Source organism: Ursus arctos, unplaced genomic scaffold (assembly GCF_023065955.2).
Source record: "Ursus arctos isolate Adak ecotype North America unplaced genomic scaffold, UrsArc2.0 scaffold_11, whole genome shotgun sequence".
Classification (NCBI taxonomy): Eukaryota; Metazoa; Chordata; class Mammalia; order Carnivora; family Ursidae; genus Ursus; species Ursus arctos.
In genome coordinates this window covers 16,378,696-16,394,160 of record NW_026622775.1, presented here as the reverse complement: position 1 = coordinate 16,394,160, position 15,465 = coordinate 16,378,696, and the positions used below count along the sequence as shown (strand labels likewise).

Here is a 15,465-nt window from a genome sequence, read left to right as displayed (position 1 = left end):
AGACCAGGTATGAAAGAATGGGAGCTAAAGTCTCATTCCTAAGAAAGCCCATCATTTGAAAAGCATAAGAAGAAGTGATGCTTTTAAAAGAAGACAGAATACAAAGAGATGGAGGAGTGGAATCAGAACAGTAAAATACTGCAGGAGCCAAAGAGATGTTCAACCAAGTCAAATTTAGAGAAATCAAGAACAACTTGCAAGAGATCATGTAGACCTGGAAAGTGACACATGCAAATTCTTTGGTTTTGCTATTGCTTGCAGTTTAAACACTGACAAAACTAAATGTCCTAATTCTCCTTCCTTTACAGCTAAGTTGCCAGGCTTAGAGCCCTTTGATCCGTGACAAAGACCTCTAGGCAGCAAAGTCCCTATCTATGTGCTCTTTGCCTTAGAGTCTTTAGTAAAATGAGACTTTTGTGTTCCAGTTAATGAAGAAGGTCCATTTAGAAGAATTCTGGTCTCAGAGACCCCTCAGAAATTCAGTCTGAATATCCGAACTTGTCCTGGGACACCAGCTAGCTCCATCATGTTAACGGTCTTTTGTATAACACAAGGATGCTATGCCTCCAAGAATTTTTTACAAAGATAAAATGATACCATAACTATCATTTTACTTGCTTTCACTTCTTTGAACTTTTATAGAGAAACAGAAGCATCGAGGCAAGGAAGGCAGACACAAACTCCCAGAACAGAAGGCAAGGTATCTTTGACCAGTAAGAAAAAAAAGGGAATAGCTCAAGGATATTCAGAAAATCAATCTATAGTAATCTTTTCCAGGAAACTATCAGTGTGAGTCTAAATTCATGGAGGACTCTGAGATAGTAGGCTAAACTGGAAAAATAGCTACACAAGAAGAAATCCTTCTTCATGTCACTCTGTGAAAAGGGAGGCTCAAAGAACTGGTGCAAATGCTGCTGCTCTGACTACTTCTGTTGCTGTAATATTCTGGCCTTTGACTGTGACCCAAGGATTTTTTTTTTTTTTTTTTTTTAAGTAGGCCCTAAGCCCAACGTGGGCCTGAACTCACAATCCCAAGATCAAGAGTCACATGCTCCAATGACTGAGGCAGCCAGGCACCCCATGACCCAGGAATACTGTATTTTCTGCAAGCACTTGGAAAACTTACTAGCTTCCAGGCAGGGTAAAAGCGCAGACCCTTCACAACTCTTAACACAAAAATAAAAGTTAATATTAAATTAGACTGTTTCACTGCCTAACATAAGTTTTAGTTAAATGCTACAGCAGCATAAAAAAAAACCAAATAGATAAAACTGCAGTAACTAAGGTCCTGTGTTGTATTAAACAGCACGTTGGTGGCCCAAAAGAACTTAAGGAATTCCTATAAAATCTTACATAAGTGGAAGTAATCAAATGACCAGAAGAATCTGATTCTTCTTCATGTCTCAAATGGCTCTCTGGCAATACTGGTCAATATTTTTAATTTAAACCAGATACCTCACTCTTACCAGAACTGAGATACTAAAAACTGAAGCAAAGGAAGTCGTCAAATAATTTTCCTGCCACATTTATGACATGTAAGCATAAAGCCTGACAAGGAAGAAGACCAATTATTTTCATGTGAGGAAGGGATTTGGAAAAAAGACAATATAAGGTTTAAAAAGCATATACAATATTATAAGTGTATATTTATAAAATAGCAAAACAGCCATGATTTCAAATGCAAACTACAGAATTTAGAGGGGGGCAAAAATTTCCACATCTATGAAGACAGCAAGAAAAAAGGAGTGATTCCCAAAGACAGAAAAGGCAAAAAAAAAAATAAATAAATAAAATAAATACAGTAGTTTTCAAAAGTTAAGAAATAATAAAACAGACTAATTCTGTGATGAACACAGCACAATTTAACATATCCAACCAATATGTAATATATATTTACCTACTATTTCTCAAATAAACTTAAAATTAAAAGATGACAGTGAGCCACTACTGAGTATATCAATCAAGAGTTGAAAAATAAAGGTTTGAAGTAAAGTCATTCAAGCTAGTAAAGACAGTAGATTAAATCCAAGCACTTACTTTTGTTCCCTCCTAAAATCCCACTACAATGAGTTATAAAGGGAATTTTAAAGAAACATAAATCTGGAAGGGCAAATAGAGAAAACAATATAATAGCAACGAAAATTTTGGAAACTGGACAGCAAATAAACAAGTAGTGACTGAATATAACTGACCCAGGAAAGCTGACACACATACAGTGAAAAAAATCTCAGAGGAACCAGATTTATAAACCAAATTTATAAACCAGATTTATGCCAATAGATGCCCCTCTTATTCACCCTACCCACATATAATCAAAAAAGCTCAAAGTTGGACAGCATAAATCACTTCTGGAAAAAGAAATCGGGGTTAGAAAGAGAAAAATGGAAGGTCAGGAGAGAAGTCTTTTAGGAAGCAGTTAGATCATCAAGATCCCCTCCCTAATTGCATGGAGTCAGATGACTTTTCCTGTACCCCACCTCTGAAGATGTCTTCTCTGCATAAGTAACACAAACCGTTTCTGAATTGAGGGAACGCAAAGCACAGTTAAAGACAAGGGAATCATACTGAATAGAGAAATTAGTGAGACTCCCCACTCCTCCATTCTGTTCTTCCTTGCTGCTCCGAGTTTACCATCAGGATACACCTGCCACATATGAAGTTAAAAGATCCTTCTCCTAGACAGGTACCAGCCCAAGAGGAAAGACTAAGGATACTGACAGGTTTGTTCACCCAAGGAAAGGGTCCGTGCGGAACTCACTACACGGAAAACCACAAACTCACATGCCCCAACAGTCAGAGCACCTACTCAATTTTTAGGAGCTCCACTTTTAAATATGAGAAAACACCCAAAGATCACTAGATATCTAAGGATGCTTTCTAACAAGCACTATGAAGAAACAAAATACATAGAAAAAAAAAAGCAACCTAGAAGAACCAGGGATAGTATAAGAAGAAACAAATACAAAGAATAGTGGTGCCCTGAAAAATGATTTGGGTAATTTAAGGATTGCAAGCAGTTGGGACCGAGAGAAAGGCTAGCAAGTTTTTGCCGCCCCTCCCCAATAAAACCAAGAACTAGTCTTGAAATAGAAGTAAACAATCTCTCAAGATGAGCTTCCAATGAAGATTAATAGGATCAACAAGAGATGCTGAGCAGAAGCTGAGATAACCCTAGAGCCCACTGTGACCATGTAGAGGTAGCAAGGAATGGAGCATACAGTTAGCGCGGAAGATCTCGTAACCAAAACACTCTATTTCTTTCTTGTAATTGTCTTCCTCTTCTGTCCATTTCTGCCCAATCTGTATTAAATATTCTGTTTTCTAGGGCCTATTATTTTTTAATGACAATGCCTTGCTTGTTATTTTTGAACCTTTCCTCATTTCTAATTTAAGAATTTCAGGTTATAAATTCCCCTATTAGCAGTGCTTTAGCTATATATCACAAATTTTAATATATCTACATTGTTCAATCCTAAACAGCTTTTCATTTGCATATTATAATTCAACCAATGAGTTATTTAGAGTTTTGTAATTTACAAATTACAAAATTTTCTAATTTATTGATTTTTAATTTAAATGAATGTTTTGGTCAGAGAATAAGGGCTGTATTAAATGAAATCTTTTGAACTGTAAATTCATAAATGTTTTATGTGTACTTCAATATATATTTTTTGGTTTCAGTATTCCAAACATACACCCATTAGTTCAAGTTTTTTTATTTTTTGTTCAAATCTTCTCTATCCTCAACCACTGAAAGAGATGCATTAAAATTCTCTCACTAAAATGTCTGCTTTGTTCGTTTCTCCTTGTAGTTACAGAAAGTTTTGCTTTACACATTTCACAGCTACCTTTGTTACGTCTCCCCAATGAACCGAACGTTTTATCAATATGCAGTACTCATCTTTATCTTCAGGGATGCTTTTTGCCTTAAAATTCCTTGAACTAATGTTAATGTGGCTATAGTCTAAGCCCTACCATCTCCTTTTCTTGTGTTCTTTCAGACTGATTGATTTTTGTTTTGTCCTTTCTACATTCCATTTTGCCTTCTACTAGTTTTGAAGTTATATGACTCGTTTTCTATTATTTTAGAAATTATACTGGAAATGTTAATACATGTATTTACATTAACAGAGTATAGTGAGTCAAAGTAAAGTCAATCATGAGGCTGCCAGGAAATTAATAGGAAAAGTCTGTGAGATAGATAGCCCACATTATTCTTCTGCAGGGAGGGCTTTTAACATACAGGAGGAACATTTATTTTGTTTCGTTTTTTTAAATCTCTATTTGGTCTGTAGTTAATTCTTCTCTCGGTGTTTCATTTGTATCTTCTTTTTTCTTTCACTAAAAATACCAATAGTATGCTCCTATCTCTTGAATGGACCTTCGCCTGACTTCATAATCTTAAAAATCTTTTCAAAGAATGAATTTTTTTTAACTTTGCTGTTTTGTTCTCTATTCCATTAATCCAACCTTACATTTTTAATTTCCTTCCTCTTGGGGTTATTTTATTGATCTTTTCCAAATACTCAAGCAGAATGCAGTTATTTTTAACACTTATTTCCTAATAAAATGTATTTGTTATGATTTCATCTTTGAGAACATTTAAAACAGAATTTTTACTAACATTCTATTCTTAATACCTAATTTGCTGTATGATGTCTTTTGTAGCTCACAGAGAGCTTACTTAAATATTATCTGATTTAGTTTTCAATTGTACCACTTATTAAATTACTGACTCTTAGCTTGAAAATCATGCTTCTATACTCAGCTCTAGGGCTGAGACTGCAAACTACTTTTTAAATCCATAGTAGACTTTGCTAATGCTACCGCAAAGCTCTAGAGGGAGACAGCAAAGCTGAAGAGGACAAAAGGGACTCATTCCTTCCTGTTTATGTCCCATGGACTTACCGTCTGTTTGCTATTCCTGCGACCATCATGCTACAACCCTTAAGGGACACCAGCACAAACCGAGCAGTGCTACCTTCTCAGAAGTCTGAGTTAGCCTTCAGAGCATCAGGCTGCTACTCTTCAAGGGCTTGAGTTACAGCTCATCTTCTAGGTTTTAATAATTTCAACCGTTTCCCTTTGTTTTCCCAGCCTCAGGAGTGATAGGTCCTTCCTGTAGTTGCTACCCTGAATTACTTAGTTAACATTTTATAATTGGTTATCAATTCTTCATATGAAATTATCTCTGTAACAGTAACTGGTATAGGTTCGATCTCCTAACTGGATCATGACAGAAATAACAATCCCGTGAGATTTTTTTAGACTTACCCTTTTTCTTTCTCCTGATTATATGTATATAGACTGAGGTTTTTAATAAGTGAGAGCAAAAATCACTCAAACATTTTAGGAGCATAATGCAACTTGTGGGCATGTGGCAAAGTCTAAATAAGATATTAGTTAACTAAGTCTAACAGTGTATTTAAAAAATCCATAATATTCACAAAGAGTTTATCTCTGAAATTATTATTTTTACTGTACAGGAATAATTGAGAATTGAGAATAATTATTTTTACTGTACAGGAAAAAAATATTTGATAAGATTCAACATCTATTTATAATGATAAAAATAATTTAAAATGCTCTTAGCAAAGCGTATTTGATTAAGATTATATTCCAGAAATCTTCAGCAAACATTACACTTAATACAAAGACTTTATATGCATTCTCTAAAATTGGTAACAAGACAAAGATGTCACTATTACTATTACTGGATAATTTATTCGTGGAGGTCCTGGCTACTAAGAACAGAAAAAATAAAAGTGAGAGAAAGGTAAAAGGATGGAAAGAAATAAAACTTCCATTATTTGCATATGACAATCATCTACCCAGAAAAGCCAAAAAAGATCAGAAGAAAACGAGTTGAATTAATAAAGAGTTAAACAAGGTTGAAGACTGACCAAAAAAAAAAAAAAAATTATCAATATAAAACTTCTCTACACCAAGAAGAGCAAATTTAAATTACAATTTTAAAAAAAGACACCATTTGCAATAATCACAAAAATGATAAATTAGCTAGGAATTAACCTAACCAAAAACATATAAGACCTCTATGGAGAAATTTTAATGAAGAGAGAAATATGAATAAAAGAGTGACATTCCAGGTTCTTGAATGGGAAGACACTACCATAAAAATGTCCATTATATTCAGGACTTCAAGCTCTATTACAAAGCTGTAATCATCAAGAGAGTATGGTACTGGCACAAAAACAGACACATAGACCAATGGAACAAAATAGAGAACTTAGAAATGGAATCCCAACTCTATGGTCAACTAATCTTCAACAAAGCAGGAAAGAAGATCCACTGGAAAAAAGACAGTCTCTTCAACAAATGGTATTGGGAAAACTGGACAGCCACATGCAGAAGAATGAAACTGGACCATTTCCTTATACCATACACAAAAATAGACTCAAAATGGATTACGTGAAAGGAAGAAATTTCTAGGAGAAAAAGCTTATCAGAACTAACAAACAAAAAAAGCACATAACTGAATATTCCAATAGCTATTAAATAAATTTATTCTGTAATTAAAACTTTTCCTACAGACAAAATTCCAAACACAAATCGCTTCATTGGAAAATGTTATGAAGTATTTAAGGATGAATACAACACTAAGCTTACAAAAAGTCTTCCAGAGAAAAATAAAAGCCAGACAATTTCCAAATTGACTCAGAAGGACAGCACAGCCGTGCTCCTCAAATCTTAAAAGTACATTATAAGTAAACAAAATTATAAGTGAATTTCTCTCATGAACATATGTGCAAATATCCCAAACCAAACATCAGCAAAAACATAATTAAACAAAGGATTATACATCATGACAAGATGGTTATGTTCCAAGAATATGAGGTTGGTTTCACATGTGAAGATCAATGAACACCATTTTCCATATTATTAAAAGAGAAACAATATGATTATCTCAATAGACACAGATAAGTACTATCATAAAAAATCAACAGTTAATTATTAAAAACCAACTAGGACCAGATGGAAATTCTTTACTAGATTAGCTACAAAAAACATAGAGTGAATATAATTCTTAACTGTGGGGTGCCTGGGTGGTTCAGTCAGTTAAGCGTCTGCCTTCAGCTCAGGTCATGATCCCAGAGTCCCAGGATCAAGTTCCACATTGGGCTCTCTGCTCAATGGGGAGTCTGCTTCTCCCTCTCTCATGCTTTCTCTCCTCCTCTCGTGCTTTCTCTCTCTCATTCTCTTTCTCTCTCTCAAATAAGTAAAATTAAAAAAAAAAAACTGTTAACTGTAAAATATTAGAAACCTTCTCCCTAGGATCAAGAATGAGATAAGAATAACTTATTACTTACACTAAATTAGAAATCTTAACCAGGGCAATAAGGCAAGAAAAAGAAATAATAATCATAGAGATTAAAAGGAATGAAATAAAACTGTCATTATCAGCAGACTGTACACATGTAAAGATATAATGTAATCATTTACATAGAAAACTCAAAGAATCTACATATACACTATTAAGACTAATAAGTGAATTTAGCAAGGTAGGCAGACACAAAGTCAATACACAAAAATTTACTTTTCCTCGGTAAGAGAATAAAAAAAAAACTATAAAGTAAAATTTTAAAAGATGTCACTTATAACTGCATTCAAAAAAACCTAAATACCTAAGAATAAACATAATGAACATTATGAAAGACTTCACAAAAAACTTTGAGAAAAATTGAAGACCTAAAATAAGTGAGGGGATCTACCATATTCACGGACTGCAAAGATGTTAACTTTCTAATTCTCCCCAAATTGATCAAGAGACTTAAAAATTCCAACTGAAATCCAATTTGGGGTGGGGGGGGTGCCTACCAAGCTGATTTTTTTAAATATTTATTTATTTGAGGAAGAGAGACAGAGAGAAGGGGGGGGGGGCAGTGGGGCAACAGAGGGAAAGAGAAACCCAAGCAGCCAAGTTGAGTTTTCAAGTTATAAGCAAATGCAAAGGGCCAAGAATAGTCAAGACAACCTTGATGAAGAAGAAAAAAGGAGCAGGAATACTTATGCTCCAGAAATTAAAGCTTTTAATAAAGCTGAAGTGATTAAAGACATTTCAGTGATTCACACAAGGATAAAGAGGTCAAACAAAGAGAACAGAGAATTCAGAATGAACCCAAACTCTTGATTTATGACAAAGGTAATACTGCAGAGCAAGGAAAGACAGATACTCATTTCATTAACTGATGCTGGTACAACTGATTACCTGCACGGAAAAAGGGAATAAATTATAGATGGTAATGTGAAAGATAAGACAATAAAACATCTTTAGAATGAAAGAAGATAATACAAAATATTCACGATAGTGGAATTAACATAAGATTTTTTTTTTTTTTTTTTTTTTTTTTTTTTTTTTTTTAGAGAGAGACACAGTGCATGAGCAGGGAGCAGCAGAGAGAGAATCTTAAGCAGGCTTCATGCCCAGCGCACAGAGCAAAATGCAGGGCCTAATCTCACAACCGTGAACCAATATCAAGAGTCGGATGGTTAACCAATTGAGCCACCCAGATGCCCTGATACATTTCTTAAACAGGATTCAAAAATCACTAGCCACATGGGAAAATATTGATAAAGTGGTTTTGTTATATTTATATATAGCAAATATATTATATATAATTACAAACTTCTCTTCCTTCAAAGACAATATGAAGAGAATAAAAATTAGAGTAGAAGACATTAAAATAAACATATATATATCCAAAGGTCTCATAACCAAACTGTATTAAAAATTCCGACAAATTAATGATTTTTTTGAAAAAGCAACACAATGAAAAAATTGAATACATACCTGAGTAGTAAGAAAAGTTCTGTGAATTGTCCATACAGAAGACTTAATCAGTCTTAGTATCAGTGAGGACTCAGTAAATAAATAAGTTGACTTGTGTGCACAATATACTACTTTGCAAAATATGTACTGTGTATATGATTTATAGTCCTCACAGTGAGTTTTCATTTTCAGGATATGTTCATACAAGTGGACATGTTTGGTATGGGACTGTGGTGAGAAAGAAGAAAAGAACAGAACTCGAGGAGAGAGAAGAGCATCTCTTACATTTAATTAATCTGAAGGTATTTTTAAAAAACAGTTCTCAATAAGAGAAGCACTACGCCATATCCACATTACTTACTTGCCAATTCAGTTACAGTTCATAGTAAAGTAAGGCAACTATTAAAATATTATATCATGAGCCACTGAGAAAATATATTCATCAATCATAAGTTACTCTTTCATAGGCACTCTTCTTCAGTATTAATTCATCTATTCACTCATTCAAAATATTCTCTAAGTACCTCCTAAACATAATTTATTCAATAAATATATTGAGCTCTTACATGTAAGAGAGTCCACAAGAGCAAGATGCAGATAAGCCTCTCATAGTCTAACAGTCTAATAGAGAAGACACATAATAACAAGTATTATAAACTGTGCTGAGTATTATGTCATGGAAAGAACAAAGCGGTACAAAAACGCATGTCAGGGACACCTAACCCACTTTTGTGGGATTGGTGACAGTTTGGAGTTAGAGAAACTTCAGAGAAATCATTTAGTATATTCTTCTACTTCACAAATGAAGAGAGACTAAAATGTATGTCCAACCTCAGTAGTCAGCCCTGAAAAATGAGTGGATGTTAAACTGGTAACATGAGAATTGAGGCCACCGAGGCAGCAGAGTATTCAAGGCAGAGGGAATAGCACATACAAAGGCCTAGGGACAAAAATGAGCATAACTTCAGACACTATGAGGCCATGTAGAACAATAAAGACAAAATTCCTGTCCTTAAAAGAATTCACAGTTAGAAATATAAAAGAACATGTTTTAAATAAACTTCAATCCAGCTCTATTAATTTGTTTGCAGATATTTGAGAAGACAACATGCCGCACTGTCGGAAACGGAAAAGGGACAATATGGAAAATTACAAATTTGCAAAAGCTATAAAAACTTAAGGGATCCATGAAATTCCTGCCATAGGCCTTCAAATTCTTTCCAATCTAAGGTTCCATGATTCTAGACTCTACATAGACCTACTCTATTTTATACAAATTCTTTTTGAAAATAATGTACAAGTTGAAACAGAATTTATATGAATTAAATGTTAAATGTATATCAGAGCTTGCAAAAATTAAAGACCCCTGGACCTATCATATTAATGCAACCAATTCTCTGTTGTCGTAGATCTGCCACTAGCTCAGGTGTCACTTTACATAAAACTTAGCCTCTTTGGTCATATGTTATCTCACTTATTAAATGGAAAAAATAAAGTATATTTTATCTAAATTATTTTTTCAGCTTTAAAATTCTATAACGCTAAGCTTAAATGATTGGACATCAACCATTCCCAATGAGGCATACTAGAATCTACACCAAGAAATTAAATTTTTAAAAATACATGTATTTTTATAAGCCAGAAGTAAACAATTAACTAGAGGAGCAAATGGACACATGTACACCATCAGCAAATATAGCTTAGGGCAAGCAATCTATGACATTTCCTTTTCTTACTAAGTTTAAAGTTAATTTTTAAAATGTAAACAAAAACAGAAGCAGTACATCCATGTTCTTAAAAAACACAACTTTGAGACAAAAAACAGGTGTAGCTAATTAAACAAATTAAACAATAAATTTGTCATTTTGTTTTAGTTACTTTATTTTCCAATGCTCTCAAAAGTTTTGAGAATGGAAAACAAGACACAATGAAGAAAAGTCAAAATGCCTCAAGCAAGCCTAATGCCAACACATTCTTTCCAGTCTAAAACATGTTCCCCCTCAAGCTCTGCATCACTATCCAGAGATAATCACTTCCGGATAAGAGCAATTACTCTAAATTCGAGTTCTTCAAAACCATCTGCTCCAAATTCAATCAACAAACATCATTTTGCCCTACACATATGGACTCTGACAATTTTATACCCAGTGCTTACTAAATAATGATATTATTTTTGAGACTGCAATTAAGTTCCTTTATTGGAAACTAACAATGAACTTAAAGTGATCACAGGAATAATAATGCTTTTCACAATTACTACCTACCCTACAGACATTTAATTATATGACAAAGTAACATGAAACATGGCATCTGGATGTCAGATTTGAACTGTGAAGGTTGAGTGTAAAATTTCCTCAGGCACGTGAAGACTGAAAGCAACTATAATAAAATCTAAGTCTCCTTTTTTAAAATATATGTTCTTCAAAATATCCAAACTATAGAAAATTTTTGTTTTATCTGGAGTCTTTACTCTCCCTCAACTCAGTATTAAGTATAGATAAGGTGATAAGCATCACTTGATACATCACTGGGAGAGTTCCATTGCTCACTGCTCGTTAACAGAAAAGAAATCAAACAAAATACCCTCAAAGAGGGTCTTGTGGTTCTTGCTTTATTTATACTTCAAGTGATTTGTGTAATGTAAGCTGACTGCAGAAGCCAGGTCTATTCTGAACCCACTATTACTTTCAAAAGTTGCTTTTAAAAGTAATGGCACTATAGAAGGCATACTGGTCTCAAGACCTGAATCTTGGGCCAAGATTTCACTCACTGTTTGAGCCTGGATAGATCACATAGTCTGTCCCCATCTGTGAAATAAGGGAATGTAGTAATGATTTCTGAGAGGGTCTTCTAGTTCTAAAACATCAAGATTAATTCACTTCACCAGTCCCAGGTTTAACAAACTTTCCTAAAAATACAGCTTTTAGTTTCAAATTTCTAATATCAAATTATTTACTTACTTGGCTTATCAACCTTACTACTTTTTTGAGTTAAAAAAAAAAAAAAGATAGTTGTCTACAGCACAATTCTTATGCCAAGACAGATTAAAGATTTACGCCTTGGTGGACTATAGCAAGGCCCAAGTCAGAGAAGAGGAACCAGGAAAATAATGATGGAATATGACCTGATCTCGTTTTACCTGAGGAGGAAAAGGGGGCACAGATGCAAAGGCAGAGGGCAGGCCAACTATATTCATCCCTTTTTTACGGAAGGTACAAAACTTTAAATAATAACACAACAATTAAAATTGAAAAAGTAATTCACAAGCACTACCTCTGTTCCCTCAACTTTCAATCCCCCTCAATTTATCACAATCTAGCAGCTAGCCACAGGACCCCACTACAACTACCCTCTTCCAAGGCCCCCATAATTTCCCAGGTAAGAAGCTAAGCAAGTGATGCCACTGTGGTCTCTCATACTGCTGATCCTAGCTCCACTACTTATCTCCTATGTGATCTTAGGAAAGTTCTTTAACCTCTCCGACCTAAATTTCCTCACCTTTAAAATGAAGGTAACCTTATAAGGGATGCGGTGAGTAAAAAAATGCATGAATACATGTAAGGCACTTCAAGCAATGGCTAACACATTGGATTAGTGGTAACTAATACAATATTAATTCTAATTGCTTCCTCTCTGCAATCTTCCCTCATTTGAGTCTCCACTTTCGGCTCTCTTCCCATTTCTCTAGCCACTCCCTAGTCTCCTATACCAGATCTTTTCTAATAAGCCAACCACTGAATGGTGGTATTCCCCAGGACCCCTCTTCTCTCCCTATTAGCATTCTAAAACCTCCCTGATCACTCACAAACACCCAACACACACAGGTACTGTGATTACCTGTTACTCTGTAGTACTTGCCTGGGCACACCGAGCTCTAAGAGGAGAGGGTCCAAGACTGTCTTGTTCACTGAGGCAGCCCCAGCACCCACTGCAGTGTCTGGCTCAATAAATGAATAAATGTCTGAATTCCACTCACTCCAAGTGATTTCATTCATTTCAATGGCTTCAATCACCATCTAACTGCTGACAACTCCCAAATCCCTATCTCTAACCAAGACTCTCCTCATCTCCAAAGCCTGCAATTCAAAGTCTTGCACCTCAGACGATGTAAGGATAAGGAGGTTTGGAAGGTGGAAGTCAGACTACGCAGGAAGCAGTTTACACCACAGTCCAGATAAGAGCAATGGAAACAGTTTAATTTTTTTTTAAGCTCAAATTCTGAATAAATTTTGAAAATCAAGCTGACAGGATCTGATAAAGAAAGAGTAAAAAAAATTAAAAATAACTCTTAGAAATAACTTATTTAGATAGACTGATTTTTTTTTTTTATTTCTGTGATTGCTTTAATTAGGAAGAAAACCTTTCCTCAAGTTTCCTACTTTTATAGTCTTGGCAAGACAACTTGGAAAAGTTTCCACTAGTGAAGTAAATGGTATATATCACTGAGAGCTTAAACAGAATTAAAACTACCACCTGTTTTTCTGAAACAAACCATTCAGCTCCAGTCATTTCAAATGAAGAGCAAAAGTAATATGAAGATACCCAATTCAATGACAAAAAAAAAAAAAATCCACCTCTCATAAAAAAAATCCACAGTATTTATGCAGTGCTGTTCACAACATCACAAATAAAACCATCACTACATTTCATAATTATAAAACAGAGGAGAAAGTTCATTGTTTCATGAGATTTTACACTGCATAATTACTGCTTATTTACCCAGCTACAATAATGAATAAAGATATGATTCATTATAAAATGCAATAATTAGAGCGATGATCGTGATACATCGATTTAATTTTGTTGCTCTACTGCAGGCCTGCAGCAGACTAACATGTAGAACGGGGAGGGAAGGGAAGAGACTGTGACTCTGCCTATATACGCCGTGACAGCTCCCAAGTTCAGCAAGAAAATCTGTCAGGGAGGCACCCCAAAACAAGTCCTATCAAACTATCTCTAGTTTGCATTTTGTAATTGATGAGCAAGACTTTTACTGCTCCAAATTCAGGAAAAATAACTTTTCTAGCAAGGTAAAGTATTCTGCCAGATTTCCCTATCATCTCCTGTACTAGGATAACCAAGAATACTTCATAAAATACCAGTATGCCAAAATTCAAATAAGCATCCACCAGAGAAATGAACAAATACATACAAAATACGATTTTCTTTAAAAAAAAAAAAAAAAGAGAAAGTGACACCACAAGGTTCTGTAGAAATCATGACTACTGCACCCAGACTACATTTTTAAGCCTCATAAGAACTCTTAAAAAAAAATATGGTATCCCTGGCGAGCAGGTAAGGAAACAAAATTTAAGAAATTAAATGAGCAGTGTAGCATCTGAATCGACAAGTCACCATAAGCTTTCCACAAAACACCATTACTTCCCTGAACTTCCTTTAAAAATACTGAATTTTTGCAGAATCAATATTAATTCTAACTTAGAAAACAACATTGGCAGAATTCAAAAAAAGGTGGAAAACTTTAGAAAAATCCTTTCATAAGAGGACTGTTGCATATTTTGTACATAGATCTTCCATAAATTTCTGTTAAAATAAGCTAGTGAAGGGTGAGAGAGGGGAGTAAAGGATATAAATATCTCAGAATTAAGACAGATAAAATTTTCCACCTCAAAAAAAGTTATGTTATAGTATTTAGACTCAGTATTGTTACTAGACCTACTTCAGTGTAATAATGACAAAATCATTGTTTAAATAAGACTTTTAATTCTTCCTGTCTGTGATGCTATCTTATCAAGGCCCAAATATTTGGTATGAACATGTTGAAATGATGTGTAATCAACAAGGATGCTAAAGATAAATTCTTAGAATGTGAACCAAGTACTTCCTTTCACTGTAAACAAAATGACTGAGTCCACCTCTTGAAGAAATCAAGCTCTATTTATATTCACTCTCCTGAAATGGCACAGGCAGCCTTAGAAGGATAAGTTTATAATAAATCCCTATATTTGGAAAACATTGTTGCTAAGCATCTTCTAACATTCAGCAGAGTTTATATAATTCATGTCTCTGCTACATAATTAACATTTCATGTTTTCCAAAAAAGTGTGGTATGCTTATCTATGTTGTTAATTTAAAACATTATAAATTTTGAAGGAATTAATAAAAGGCTATGCAACTAATTAATTAGAAAGGCAGCCTAATCCCAGGAAGAATACAAACATAGACATTAAATGTCAGGATGTGTCAGAGTTAAGCTTGTAAACAACGTGTCCACTTGAGATAAAACATTTCAAAATGCAGCTGCTCTTTGCTTAAAAAGGTGAGCTACAAAACATTAGGCTTTTGGACAAGTCACAACATATCAAACCACACTCTAGCTTAAAAATTAATTATAAAGAAAACATAACATTTGAAAATAAGTTTCACACCCAACCCTTAACATTAAACAATGTTATCTGCTCAGATAAAGGATCCAAGTGTTGAAAGCAACACTACTACAGTATTTCCAATTTTCACTCTCATTATGGAAACAAAGTTAAAAGATACAAAAAATATTTAGTAACACTGGAATAAAGATTAGAAAAGTTGAGATAAGCACACTGTAGAAGATGCAGTGGCACTTTCACAAACTATGGAATAGATTGTAAACCTTCTAGCCCTGGAAAAGCATGGACAAACAAATATATTCTATAGGGACTTTGATCTTTAGTATTAGT

The 15,465-nt window shown here is 34.3% G+C and overlaps 1 protein-coding gene across 7 annotated transcripts in view; it reads right to left on the bottom strand.

Annotated features, from left to right (window-relative positions):
* AFG2A (AFG2 AAA ATPase homolog A) overlaps nt 1-15,465 on the bottom strand; it is a 340,553-nt gene that overhangs the window by 301,735 nt on the left and 23,353 nt on the right. The gene's annotated exons all lie outside the window — the stretch shown is intronic.